A 15201-nucleotide genomic window follows, 5' to 3' on the forward strand; every position below is an offset into this window, starting at 1 on the left:
GGAGGGGCCAATCCTAGAACCTCAGCATGGGAAGTGTGCTCAGAGGCCCCCCACCCATGCTGTACAGAAGAGGGAACTGAGGCCCAGAGGCCACTGGGTCCCTGGGTCCTCTATGCCAGGGTGTGTGCATGAGATGCTCCCCCCCAAGGGCAGAATCAAAGCACCTGCCCCCCGGGCCTTGTGGGGCTTGCTAATTCAGTCTGACACAGCATAGGTCGACATTATCGTCCCCACTCAGAGACACGGATCTGTTCCTCGAGGTGGAGGAGGTGGTGGAGGGGGCCTGGCTCAGCCCCCCAGGCCGGGGCTCTTTCTGCTGAATGCCCCAGGCAGGGTGGGTTGCCAAGGCCAGGCCGAGCGGCCAATGAGCCTCTTTTGTGGCTCCAGGAACCAGGAGAACCGCATATAAGGTGTACGAGACCCTGGTGAGGAGACGTCCAGTGAAAATCAACCAGCATTTTCCAAGCACCTACTGCGTGCCAGACATTACCCTCATCCTAGGGGGGCAGAGTCATGCCCGGCAAACCCCCTGACCCTGAGCTCCAAATCGAGGGAACAGAGACCTTTGACTCCCCCAGAGCCCATAATCCCCAGGGCTGAGACCTGCGTGACCCGGTGTGAGTGACAGACCAGGAAGGACTGAACTCCCAGTGAAGCCCCTGGTGGTTTCTCACCCTTTTAGAAACTTCTGTGGACCCCGTCTACTCCTTCCACCTCCACTGTCACCTTCCCAGGCCAGGACAACCGACACTCCCTGACCGCTCTCCCTGGGACCACACAGGTCACGGGACAAGCCCATCCTCTGGGTGGTGGCTGGAGTGATCTTTGGCACACACACGCGCCCCTGCGCTTAGAGCTCCTGCGTGTTCCCACGGCCCCGAGGATCAAGTCCAGAGCCTGGAGGCCAGAGCCAGAGCTTGGAGGGCCTTCCCTGCCTCTCCTGGCTCCCCTTTCTGACTGCCTTCGCCCTGGGTTAGGCTCAGGGGTTGCCCTCTGGTCGTCTGGTGAGTTTTCCATCCGATGCCATAAGCCAGGAGGGCCGGGACTGTACTAACTGGTTCGCCACTACATTCCTGAGCCCAGCATGCAGTAGACACGCAGTAAATATTTGGTTAAATGGATGGATAAGCATCTGTCTCACCGGCAGGAAGGGATTCAATGCTTTGTAAAAGGTGCCACACTGGACAGAGATAGAACCACTGTAACTGCCGCTGGTGTAAATGCAGCAGAGAACCCCCGGGGTTGGCTCAGACCCCCGGGGTGGACGGGATGAAGGATGGCTTCCCGAGCTGGAGGCAGACTCTCGGGGGAGGGGCTGGCTTCATTGGCTTGGCACCTTCGGGTGCAAAACACTCAGCCACTGGCAGGGCCTGGCTGGCCAGAGCGGCCAGCTGAGTGCGGAGGGAGGCTGGACTGCTCCGGATGGGGAATCGAGGGAAAAATGGAGGTGCGTGGTAAGGGCAGCCCACGGTGGGAGGGCAGGAGAAGGAAAGAAGAGGAGGGGCTGGGAGAAGAGGCCAGTGAGAAATGCCGGAGGTGGGGATGGCTGAGGGGTTTAAAAGCCATGCACAGTCAGTGTTAAGGAATTAGCTTTAGCTGCCCCCTGAAGCCAGCCACAGACTTCTGTAAGATCCGTCTACACCCAACAGCCCAGTACTGGGGGTGGAGTGGAGACCCAGGCAAAGGTGCCGCTGCCCTGTGTTTGGGCTGGTGACAGGCAGGGAGGGGCACGGGGCGGGGCGGGGGCCTGGACAGCCAGGGGAGCAGCCAGCCCCCAGGGCCAGAATCTGAGGCCGAGGCCAGGAGGAGACAAACCCTCCCACCCCCCCAAAGGAGGGGGCAATTGGGTGGCCGATGGCCAAGTCCAGCCCTTAAACGTGTTCCGCACAGCCGGCAGTGTGGGGAAAGAAAACAAAAAACCCCAACTGCGTGCAGCCAAGGTTTTACAATGGAGAGACTGACATAGAAACCCTGATTTCTGGCTTCCTGGGAAGCATCAGATGACCGGGCCTCCGGGGCCTGAGGCCCCACGTGACAACTCTGGCTGAGCTGCTGCCCCGCAGGCAGGCCCGGGCCCTCCACTCACTTACAGAGCCTTCCAGGCCAGATAAGGGGTTGGGGATTGAGCAACCATATGGGGGGAGGGGGGCCGCTGGGCTGGGCCCATGTGTGTCTGGCACTCAGGGAAGGGAAATGCCCTCTATTTAAGGGAAAGGGCAACGGGGGTACCCATCACGCACCCCCAAAGCTGCCAGAGTAACCCTGCTCCAAGAACCGCGCCAGGCCTGACGGCATCAACCGTGTCTTCTCCTTCAGGATCCAAACTTCATTCCAACCCCACTCTGACCAGTGGGGTGTCAGGAGCTGGTACAGGACCCTGGTCACTAAGGGGGACTGCCCCCCGCAGGGCTCTTCCTTCTGTTCGGAGAGGGAGCCCTCGGTCGGGGGGCCAGAACTGGTGTCCACTGGCCCTGCCAAGTCAAATGACCTCTAGGGCCTCGGTTTGCCCATCTGTGAGATGCATGGGGTTGAGGGTTGAGGGACAGGGGAAATGAGACCCCATAAAGCCTTTCAGAGGCCACTTGCCCCCCGTAGATGTGGCAGGAGATGGTGACCTAGGTGTCTTTGGTCCCTGAGGTATGACTGTGCTGGGAGCTGGTCAGAGGTTTTGTCTTCATGGGCACCGTGCTAGGACTGGCAGTGACCTTTAGGATGGGCTCAAGGCACTGGGACTTTGCATCAGGAAGTCCCCTGGGGCCGGTTCAAAACCCCAGTCAGGCTCGTTGGGATTGGGACCTGGGATTTCTCAGGAGCATCTCAGGGACTCTGGCGTGATTCCCTGGGGTCTGCAAACCCCCGAGCCTGGCTCAGCCCCTCACGTCACGGATGGACAGCCTGACGCCTGGGGACAGGACTGCAGTAAGTCCGTGCAGCTCTGGAACCCAGGCCTTCAGACCTCTAGGCCACCGGGGTGAGGACACGAGCGGGGAAGAGACAGCCGCCAGCTCTGCCAGCTCTGTCACCCTCTCGTCCCTCTCTCTGGCGCTGACTCCAGCCGGCTGCTCCCTGCCCGCCCCAGGCCTGCCCACTCTGAGGGGGCACTTCTGCCCCCTGGTGGCGAAGGCTGGTGCTCCCCACAGCTGACCGGGAAAGTCCCACCTGCTGGTTGGGGACCCCCGGGGCCTGGACACCCAGGCAGGGGCTTGACAATGTGCCGGGCGCAGGGAGCCGTGGGGGGAGTGCTCGGCCCATCCCTCCCTTCTCTGGGATGGCTGGGGATGGGGACACACCTGCCCCACGATGGGCTGAGGTGGGACGAGACCATTCACGTCGTCATGGGGTGCACGCCAAGGGATTGCTTACTGCCGGCTGTGACGGTCGCACTGCAGGAAGAGATTCCTGAGTCAGGGTTAAGCCCACGTCACCCACGGTGACTCCAGCCTGATCATCTCCGAACGCTTTGCAACGCGCCGGTTCTGTGCCAAGGCTGGACGGCCGGTCCTCAGCCAAGGCTGGATGGGTGTCGGCCCACCAGAAGCAACATGTGTGTCATGTCGTGAATGGGGGGACTTACAGACGCTCCCCGTGCCAAGCCTGGGTTGAGGGCACCAACACCACAGGTGGGTGGGTCCTGCCCTCACGGTGCTCCAGAGGAGAAGTCCCTTCCAGTGGCTTCAGAGCCAGTACCAACCGTTATTACCCCGATTTCACAGATAGGGATAGTGAAGCTGAGTGGGGTTAAGCTACCTGCTCAAGCTGTCAGCCAGAAAGCGCGGGAGCAGGGACACTGTGCTGCTGGGGGGACGAAGCCCACCTCCCCAGTGCTTTAATAAACGCTGAGCACCTACTACATGCCTGGCACTGTTCTTGGTGTCGGGAATATAGCAGGGGACAAGAAAGACAGGGTCTCTGCCATCACAGGGTGAGCTTGCCGTCCCATCCTAGCTCTGTCGTCCGACATCTCCTGACACGTTCATGGTCCCCTCAAGTCTTCTACCAGCTGAGTCCCCACTCCCACCCCACGGCCACCAGGACCCCTCCTGGAGCCCCTTCCCCACACTAATGGTCTCCGTCCTCTGCTCTCAGAACACTCCCCCTTCCTTTCACTCTGGATCCCACTCCTGGGGTGGGTGAGGGGGCTCGGATCAGCAGAGGCCCCTTTTCTTAGATCCCACAAGAGCATCCACAGGAGACTCTTTCCAAGCCTCAGTTTCCCATCTGTAAACGAGGTCTCAAACAATCAGTCCTCAAGGCCCCTCCCGGGCGGGTGTTGTGTAACCCTGGTTCTGGTCTATAAATAGGTGCCCCGTGGCACAGTGAGGGGAGTAGAGCAGAAGCACAGCACAGCAGAGATTCCAGGCTCCATGGCCCCCCAAACCGGGTCTGCTCCCTGCCCGGCCACCTCCCCTGCAAGCTCCTTAGCCCCCTGAGCCTTGGACTCCTCTGCAGAATGTCCCTCCCAGCGTGACGGTGAAGATCCAATGAGGGCAGAGGTGACAGTCGATGCTTGTGTAGTCCTTACTGTGACCTGGCTGTGTCGCGGCACCCACCCTTCAATTGCCATAGCAGTTCCACCGGGAGGGAGCTGCTCCCATCAACCCAGTTTACCGGTGAGCCAGGGGCGCCCCTGGAAAAAGCGATGGGTCCAAGGTCACGCGGCCTGGCCAGGGATTCAAACCAGCTGGCTTGGGCGTCTGGACGTTTGCTCAGTGCCCTCCTACGCTAATGAGGATGCGCGTGTCTGCCCGGGACCCAGCGCGGAGCAGGCCCCGAAAACCAGCAGCCACTGCTTCCTTCCTTTCAGCGATGTCACAAGAAGAGGCAACACTGGCGTAGGGGGGCCACCACCACCCAGGTGCCTCCTGTTCGGAAAAGGACCCCACCTGCCCCGTCCAGCTCCGCACGATCAACCTGAAGACAGGAGAAGCAATCTGCCTGCTGGGCTGAGTCCTGGGGTACCCAGATTGCTCACCTGTTGTTGTGGCCCCCAAAAGACACGCTGGAGTCCTAACCCTGGTGCCTGTGAACTCATTTGGGTGTAGGTCTTTGCAGCCGTGCTCAAGCTGAGATAAGATCATACCGGAGTAGGGTGGGCCCTGCAGCCAGTGACTGCTGCCCTTATGAGAAGGCCACCTGAAGACACAGAGATCCAGGCACAGAGGGAAGACAGCAATGTGGAGGCAGCTGCCAGCAGAGGCTGGAAGAGACGAGGAGCAATCCGTGACCTGCTGACACCTTGATTTCAGACCTCCAGCCTCCAGAACTGTGAGAAAATCAACTTCTGTTTTAAGCCACCCCGTTTGTGGCAATTGGTGAAAGCAGCCCTGAGACACCAGTATATTGCCTTTCCCCAGACAGGGCCTGCACTGCCCCAGACTCTGGCTTTGACCTCCATGTCCAGAAAACTCCCACATCCAAATGTGGAAAGGTCAGGCCCCAAAGCTCAGCAAACTGGAGACGCCCTCATCCCCCTACTCCCGATTTCTCTAACAGGAGCACACAAACTCCGGGAGACGGGCGGTGACAGGTTACTTCTGGCGGAGGCATCGTGGTCCGGCCCCTGAACGCTCACAGAGCCAGGTCCGCATCTGCCTTTCCTGACCTGGATAAATGCAGCTGCCCTGCAAGGCGGCCCTGCCACCATCCCCACTGTGCAGACAGGTGGACTGAGGGCACGCAGGGCAGAGCTGGGTGGACTGGGCTTGATGTCCAGCTTTATATCCTCCCGAGGCACTTTCCTGGCCAGCAGCCTTTTCTTAGAAGAATCCTTGGAAAGAACAAGTACCGCTCAGGACTTCAGAACTCACACTGATAATGAAAAGCCCCAGGAGGAGGAGCCTGAGATCAGGACCAGGTTGGTGGACGTGGGAGCTTTGGAAGTGCCTTTTCGTGTATTCTTCCAAACAGCCCCGTGAGGCAGGAATGACTAGCTCCAGTGGGGGTGGGGGGTGGGGGGTGGGGGTGGCTACGTTCTTGACTTTGTAAACAAAGCGCAAAGAGCCCAGAGGGGAGGTGACGCGGGGTCAGCTGGGCTCTGCCAAGTCTAAGGCTTCGCTCCCAGAGGAGGGCCATCCCCCCAGGACGGCGCTCCACTCGCCATCCTCCCACTTCTCCAAGGACGGAGCTCACAGTACACGAAGGGATGCATTTAATGCAGGAGAAAGTGTTGCGGAGATTCGCTGTAAGGTTTCGGGGGGGGGGGGCCCATCTCCTCCTAGGGGTGAGAGGTACCCCTTACTGAGGGCTCGCCCCGGCCAGCCTGGCCCATGGTCCCCACGGTAACCCCGCCAGCTGGGTTGCCTCATCCTCCACTGCAGGTGGACGTTGAGGCCACAGATCCTGTGTCACCTACCAGGTCACAGGCTGAGAGGGGCAGGGCCAGCATAGATGCAGGGGCCCCTATTCCAGTCCCCGGCTTCTTCCACGGTGGGCTGTGGACTGAACCCAGGCCCGCTCCTGGAGGAGACTGGGACCCTCCCCGCCCGAAGCCTGGGCAGGTAGCACCCCCGTGCTGTCCCCCAGCTCCTGCAGGGCCGGCCAGCGTAGGCCCCGTCCCTGTCCCTGGAGCCTGCCCACCTCTGGGCCTCGAAGGCTCCAGACTTCACCACCTCCCCCGCCCCAGACACGGCCTTCTGGCCTCACAGCCTACGGGTCTCCACCCTGCTGCTGGCACACCCACTCTGCCACCCAGGTGTGACCTGTCCGTCTGTTCGGAGGCTTCAGCCGAGGCCCCTAGCCTGCAGGAGGAACCCCACGTTTCCGGCAAGGTGACCAAGACCTCCGCGCTCTGGGCGCGGCACTGATCCATCTCCGCTGCGTCTCCCACTAAAGCCCCTCCAGGCCCCGTCCTGCCGCCCCCAGCCCCCGAGGAGGCAAAGCAACCACTGTTCTACAGCCTTTCTGCCTGCTTCCCACCTCCGGGCCTTTACCCAGCCTCTGCCCTCTGGCTGGATGCCCTTCCTCCCTTCCCTCCAACTAGTTTCTTTTTCAGTGATTATATTCATAGTAAAAGGCAGTAAAGAACTGTGATTCGGGGCATGGGCTCTGGAGCCAGATGGCCTGGGCTGGATTGTGGCTTCACTAGTTGACAGCTGACCACTTGGGGCTGAGTACTTCTGTTGAATTGTGCCTCAGTTTCCTCATCTGTAAGATGACAGTCAGAATAATACCTTCCTCCCTGGGAGATCCCAAGGCTGTAAATGTATTCAGAGATGTCAAATGCTTAGGATGGGCCTGGCACACAGTAGGTGCTCAGCAGCCTTAGCCATTATCACCAGCTGGCCTCCCGCTCTCCACTCCCAGTCCTCTGGCTTCCCCTGGGCACTGGGGCCCCACCCCAGTGATGCAGACCTTTCTCCCCTCGACCCAGCTCAGCCAACAATCCCCAGGCCGTCCTCCCTCTGTCTTGCGTTAGGATCTCGGGACGGGCCTACCTTCTCCATCAGATGCTCTCGGAGGCCGAGGCTTCTGCAAGCTGAGGTGAGAGGCAAACGCCCAGCGGACACGGACAAAGACTTTCTTCTTGACCTAACTGTAATCAGTCTCCTTGGAGCCCTCGGCTGGACGAGGCCTGACCTTGGGCTTCCCTCTCTGTCCTTGTAGGATCCACTGTGAGCAAGAATCCTAAGACAGTTTAGTGAAAATCCTCCACCCCCACTGTCAGACCACCCCGCTGTCTCACCACACTGGCTGGCCTTGAGCAAGGATTCGGCTGAGTGGGTCAGCAAGAATCCTCCTTCCCCAGATGTTTCCTCTTCCTACTTTCCCATCCACTGACCCCCGCCCTGCTCCTTGGCTATAAATCCCCACTTCTCCTTGTTGGAGTGAGAGTCAAGTCCAATCCCCCACCCCGACTGCAAGACTCCATCTGTGATTCAGAAATGCAAAGAGCTCTGAAAACTCAGATTCTTCAGGGCTCATTTGGCCACAAAACCTGACCTGACCAGAAGTGAGGTTATTTAGAGTCTCTGTCTACCCTACTTAGTGGAGATCTTGTGCAAAAACTTTCCCCAGGATGCCTCCCTGATCCCTTCTACAGGGCAGCAACAGACTGCATTATCAGTCAAAAAGAGTAGGAATTCCAAAGTCACAACTGGTCCTGAGGGTGTCAGTCGGATAAAGGACGGAAGATTTGCACAGACCACAAGATGTGTCACAGAGCTGGCAGGTATGTGGCTGAGCTGGATTCCACCGGACTCCAAAGATGGCCTGCAACTTAGTAGGAGAATTAGAGACAGGTATCTACAGGCTCTGAAAGTGCTTGGTAAGAAGTAGTAATACCTGAAGAGTATGATCATTATTTTGCATTAACCACTGAAAGGTCAATTTAGAGAACTACACAACCTGAAAGCTCTTTCCTACATACTGCCTAGAAATGCTGGATAAAAAATTACACACATCGGGCTTCCCTGGTGGCGCGGTGGTTGAGAGTCTGCCTGCCAATGCAGGGGACACGGGTTCGAGCCCTGGTCTGGGAGGATCCCACATGCCGCGGAGCGACTGGGCCCGTGAGCCACAATTGCTGAGCCTGCGCGTCTGGAGCCTGTGCTCCGCAACAGGAGAGGCCGCGATAGTGAGAGGCCCGCGCACTGCGATGAAGAGTGGCCCCTGCTTGCCACAACTGGAGAAAGCCCTCGCACAGAAACGAAGACCCAACACAGCCATAAATAAAACAAACAAACAAACAAACAAAAACCTATGATAAACCAGAATGGAAAAGAGCCTTAAAAAAGAGAATCTATACATACGTACAACTGAGTCACAAAAAAAAAAAAAAAAAATTACACACATCTAAATGCATAACTGAGCTTGTAAGAAAGTGAGGATGATCACCAGGGGCCAGAATAATACTAGGATTATCATTAAGATAATCTTATCAGTGTACTTATATCATATTTAATATTAATTTTACTGAAGGCCAGTATAATGCTTGCAATATGCAATAATTCAATAGGGAGTGATGTTCTCAAGTGTCTTAATGTGTCAAGCCCTTGTGAAAATTAATAAACAGAAACCTCATTTAAAATGGATTTGGGAGGCCAGAAGGGGGAGCTCTCACACCCCATCACTGCTGGTCAACCACAGACCCCACAGGAAGAGACATACCTTTGCATCTCCAACAGGAAGAAGGTTACTACTTTACTAGCCAGCAGGAGGAAGAATTTCTCCTCGCCTGGCAACAGCCCAGCCAATGAGAGACTGGTACAATTCAGCCAATGAAAAGCCACTACACTTCAAACTCCCAGTTTCCTCCAATGGACTCTTTGCTTATAACAGCCCCTCCCAACTCCCCTTCTCTCTTATAAAAGAATGGTACCCTGGACTCGCCTGTGGTTCACCACAGATTGTGCATCCTGAATTGCAATTCTTTGCTGTTCCCAAATAAACCCATTTTTGCTGGTAAAATAACAGGTGTTTTACTGTTTTCCGTCAACGCCCTCTAGCGCTTGCAGCAACCCCAACTACTGCTATTCCCATTTCACAGATGAAGAAACTGAGCACATCTCACGCTGGTGGAGCTGGGATTCAAGCCCAGGCAGTCCAGCTCCAGAGTCTGTATTCTTAACTATTACACTCTACTAGCGGTACTCTAATTAGCATAACATTTAAGTCACAGGAAAATACTGTGAACTAAAAACCCAGACGTTAAATGAAGGTGCCTTGTAGGGTAGGGAGAGGGATGTTGAGACAGAGAGGTTAAAACCAGCAGTCGGGAGATAAGACACCAGCAAGCAGGACGATGGGAGATGCAACTGACCTCTTCACAGAAAGCCAGGGGTCTCGAGGGGCTGCACCCCTAATAAATGGGTAGCCGGGAGAAAGATCTCCCCATTGACAGAGATGACAAGAAAACTTGTCTCTGACCACCTGAACTCGAGGTAGGAAAAAGCATGCACGGCTCCTGATAATCTGTAGCCAAGAGCCTACCTTCACAGGCTGCTGGGTTAGGGTGGAGAGAGCCTAAACTGATTAACATAAACGTGGCCCCAGGCTGTGACAGCCTTAGGCTGCCAGGCAGAGCAACCACAGAGAAGCTCTGGAGGGGTAAGCGCACAAGCCAGGCCTCCTGGGGTTTCCACAGATAAAGCCTGGCTGGAAATAAACTCATGATCTCAAATTATGCGACACACGGAGAAACAGCCGCTATGCGGGAAGGAGAGCAAACGCTACAAATGTCAGGATGAAATTCCTAAAACTTCAGCCACGAAACTATTGGAAAGAGACTGTAAAATGAATTTGCTTAACATAATCAAAGACAAAAGACAGCATGAATAGAACAGGATGTTATAAAAGCCAGGTACCAGTTTACTGGGCACCTACCCAGGTGTAAAAGGGGATGGGACCCAGGACAAGGGAGCATCGTATGCAGTCTCAGCGTTGATTTCCCGGTCCTTCCCTGGTGTTCTGCAGTCAGTGTAAAAGTCCTCACTGACTCAAGTGCCTGGCGTGTCCAGGAGGGTGTTAGGCACCAGGTCTACTCCTGTTTGGGCCACAGTGAAAACATCTGGCTCTGTAGAGAATAGACAGCCTCAAGACAAATTGGAACTTTCTGCTGCTCCGTGTCTAACAGAAGCCCATCTGGGAGGAAAAATTCTCATGAGCTTGGTCCAGAAGATATGCACTTACCCCTGTCACCCCAGATCAGAGCCTGTCAAGCCAGGGCCCTGGAGGCCCTGGAGTTTTTCAGGATCTGTGAAACCCTGAAATTGTCTGCATAACTCCTGAATGTGAGCGTGCCTTCTGTTGGGGAGAGGAGTGTGGCTTTCATGGGCTTCTCTAAAAGGGCTGGGGCCCCACCTTCTGGCAAAGCCAAGGAATGAGCATGGCCCATCTGTATGGAACGTCTGTGGTACCCAAAGATTTTGAGTGGAGGAGGGAAAACATTATTTTTATAGTTAATACAGATGCCTTAATTACAGACTGAGGTGAAATCCTCATGGATTTTGAAGATAACACATGAAGCTTCAGTCATCTCAAGGTTATGGGCCTCACTGGGTCCCCCTTGCAGACCACCTGAGGATGCCCCTCTCCATCTTCCCTGCAGTTAGGAAAGCCTGAGGGTCCTCCTCCAGATACTAGGTCCTTGGATCAAGCCAGGATGCTGCTCACCACATCACACAGGGAGCCCTTTACGATGGCACCTAGGAGGAGTGATCCTCTTTCCCTCTTTGCTTTTGTTGCCAGGAAGCTCAGAGTAAAAAAATCAGTCCTTATCTCACACATGTACTAGATCTCCTAGCATGTTTTGTTTTTGTTTTTTAAAATCCAGGAACATCTTGATAATGATTATAGCAATAACACAACCACAGTTATTACATTATAAGCATTTAATAGCCAAGCACAGGCCTGAAGGGTGTACCGTACGATCATACAGTCTCAATACCCTCTCACATAGGTATTGCCATTCCTGCTTCCGCAGACAGGGCTAATGAAGCTGCAGGAGGGGCGGTGATGTTCCCGCAGCACCTGGAGGGTGAGATCAGAGCAGTGGAGCCTCAGACAGGGCATTTCCCCTGGCAGCCTGCATAGCAGGGTAGCAGCAGCAATCAGCCTCCGCTTCCTCGGGAGGGGCTGGGGGCAGGGGTGGACGGGGGTGGGGGGGAGCAGGAGACTGGGAGGATTCCACTCCTAGAGGTGTCTGGAGGGAAGGGACCCAGGACCCTGGAGTCCCGGACCCTCCAGCCCTCCGTTACTCTCCCCTCCTTACACACCTGAGTCTGCAGTTCTTACACTTTCCTGGCCGTGAATGTGGTTTAAGTTCGGTAACTGACACAAGCATCTAAGAAAGAGCATTTAACAAAACCCACCTGGCCCTCCTTTCCTACAAGAAAGGCTGGTCAATACAGTAAACGCAGGGGGAAGTAAGGGAAGGGGATTCCCAAGAAAGGGTGCTGGGTGACCTGGCTCTGACGCTGCTTCCCAGGCCCTCTGCACCCCACTCTCTCCCACAGGAGGCCAGGTCCAAAGGTCCCCGGAATTCGTGTAGCCCAGCTGTCCATTTTACAGACAGAAAGACGGAGGCCGGGAGCAGGGGTGGGACATGCAGGGTCACACACAGAGCAGGATTGTCCTAATGTGTGGCAAAAAGAGCAAATACTGGGGTCCTACTGGGTGCTGGGTCCCCCCACTCCCTCCCTCCTGGGGCAGCCAGGTCAGAATTTCCACCCACATTTTTCTCAGGAGGAAATTGAGGTTCTAAGGGAAGAGATCTACCCTGTTGCACGGCAGCTAAGTGGAAGTGCGGAGATCGCGCCCAGCTCTGACCTGGAGGGCCCACACTACACGCTGTCACTCCGGGGGACCCCCTCTCCCCCCATCAAGTCATTAGTGATCGTGAGCACCTACTGCAGGCCGGACCCTGTCCCCAGAGGAGGCCACGTTTGCCCTTCCCTGGAGAGTCGCAGGAGGCCGGGAACAGAGGAGGCAATGGGTGGAGGGTTATGGGAACCCCGAGGACACCAACTGCCTAGGGCGGCTCCGAAGTGCCTCCAGAGGCAGTGACATTTCAAACGAGCCTGGAAGGATGACCTCGCCTAGCAGGGCCGGGGCGGGGTGCAGACTTGGTGGCAGGAATTGGACGGACCGCGGCATCGATGAGGACGCGGGCTGAGCCATCAATAGAGGACAGGCCCTGCACTCAGCGGTCCCCGGGAGGGACTCTGGGCTCTGGAGGGGACGGTCAGGGCAAAGGCAGGAGGTGGCCCTCTGGCCTCCCCTTCTCTCCTCAGCACTCCTCACCCCCCTGCAGCTGCAGGCCCCAGACCTGCCCCGGGCATCTGGGTGGGGGGCGTCTGGGGATGGGCCGTGGCTGGTGCTCAGATGGGCCAGGTGTCTCTCCAGGCCGAAGGGGAGGGCATCACAGAGGGAGGGCAGAGCACACACAGAGCAGAGGCGGGAGATGCAGCCCGGGGAGGCGGAAGCCAGAGCTCCAGGGGCTGTGGAGGGTGTGAGGCCACCAGACACGGGGCCCCAAAGGCTGCGAGGACAGTGGGCGCCACGATGCCGCCTCGGGGTGCGTGAGGGGGTTTGGGGGGAAAGGTTTCAGGAAGACCCCGTGATGAGTCCGAGGTGCCGCCCAGGGATTTTACAGTGTGACCACGTGGCTCACGCCCAGAGATTGGACAGTTAGATAAGGGCCTGAGCTTAGGATTCCGCCCCGAGTTCCCGCTTTGCTTTTCCAGGGGCTCTGCTTTCCCCGGGGCACTTAGAGTTGAGGCTGAGAAAAGCCAGCGGCCTCTGCCCCAGACGCCTTCTAAGTCACGGAGGCTGCTGCCCTGCTCTCTACATCCTTCTCGCTGGTGACCTGGGACAGGGGCTGCCCTTCCCCTTCCCCCCACTCATTATGCTCCCCCGGCCCCATTTCTGGGATCTGTAAGTAATGACTCTTGTGACTTTGCTTTTTTTGTGTGAGTGTATTAAAACTGTGCCTTCAGGGGTCCTGGGGCGCAGCTGGGCTTGGGCTCAGGGAGGGGACTCCCCACGGGCCCATAAGTCGCCCAAGTGACAGGGCCTGGGCAGATCAATGGCCTGACAGGGCCAGGGCCAGGAGCTGGCACAGGGACACAGCGTCCTGGCACCTATTCTCCCTGGAGCCCCCCTCTGGGGTGCTGGGCGTGGGAGGGCGGCCCTGCCCAGCCCCCGGCCTGACCCCCAAGCGGCTCAGGTCTCAGCAGTTTCTGTTTTTGAGTCATGGAGGCCTGGGCTCTTTCTCTGTGGTTCCTGGTGTGGGTGGCAGATCGGGGGGGGGGACCGAGATGAGAAGTCTGCCTGGGAGCTGAGGCGGCCATCTCCACTGTAAAGCTGCCTCCTGCACTGGCTGGGCCCACGGGATTTCCCCAGACTCGGGGGCAGGTGACAGGAGCGGGGTCTCCTGGGCTTTGCCGCAGGGATGAGACAGAGGGTAAGCAGTCAGTCACAAGCTCCCAGCCCCTTACAGGGAGGCCGTCAGCTCATGGGTTGTCTGAAGGGAGAGGAAGGGGAGCCAAGAGCCTTCCTGAAGCCTCCCAAACAAATGAAAGCAGAAGTCAGCTTCTTGGTGGAAGGTGCAGTCCTTGGAGGCCAGGCCAGTTCACGTCCACATGCTTGCCCTTGTCCCACTGTCTGGGATAACCTTTCCCTAAGCCTGGTCTGCTTGGCCAACTCCTATTCATCCTGCAAAACCCTGCTCAGGGTGACATCACCCACCTAAGCCTTCTCCACAAGCCCCACCCGACCACACATACCCGTGCATTTGGAGGACAGTACTGCCTAGGCCACCTGCTGCAGTGGCACTTTCCCCAGGAGGCTCAGAGAGTGAGATCCCTCACTATTAAGGACATGCTCCTGTCTCTTTCCTTAGCTGGCTCCTGTGGTCTTAACCTGGCTAGCAGCTTAGTACTCCCCCAACACCAGGCCTGTCTGAATAACATTCCTGGGTGGGGTGGGCCTCGGCAGCCCCCTTCCCTGAGGACACAGGGACTGAGAGGGCCACACAATTTGCCAAAGGCCATGTGCACTTTTTCTCCAGTAAGTATTTCATGCGAATCTAATATGTACCAGGCCCTGAGCTAAGCGCTGGATTTGAACCTGACCTTGGCCAAATCTTCTACCCTGTGGCAGCCTCAGTGTCTGTCTGGCCTCATAACTGTTCTGGGAGCAAGCCAGAATGTGGGGGAGGGAGGGGGCTGTCCTCATTTTTCCAGCGGGGGACAGAGGCCCACACTGGGCACACGTCCAGGCCCCTGGGGGTCCACCCCACACCGCCTTCTCTGCCCACCTTGCCCGCCCAGCTGAAAGCCACAGGGAGCAGGGGACCCTCACCCTCTCCTGGTGAAGCAAAGGAAAGAGAATGGTGGGCCCTGGCTGGGGCCTGGGCGGGCCTCTCCCTCCCCCCTCCTCCCCTCTCGCCCACCTACTGCCTACAGCACCCGTCAGAGCCCACTGTATTAGCATACATGCAGGGAGGAAACCCATCTGAGCTCAGCGACATCCCCCCTACCCCTTGCCCGGCACCAAGGCCTGCAGCCCACAGACCAAGGTGATGGCCGGTGACCGTGACCATCAGCACGGAGACCTTTTCCCTTCGTTGGCTGGTTCTTCTCTGCACCTTCAGGTAAAGCAGAGGACACCTTACCTGCACGGGGGCCGCCCCCTCTGTGGCTCGGTGGGCAGCTGTGTTCCCCACCTACCTCTGAGTCCCCAGCTGGCCCGGCCCAGAGCATT

The sequence above is a fragment of the Balaenoptera acutorostrata genome, chromosome 11 (assembly GCF_949987535.1).
Source record: "Balaenoptera acutorostrata chromosome 11, mBalAcu1.1, whole genome shotgun sequence".
Classification (NCBI taxonomy): domain Eukaryota; kingdom Metazoa; phylum Chordata; class Mammalia; order Artiodactyla; family Balaenopteridae; genus Balaenoptera; species Balaenoptera acutorostrata.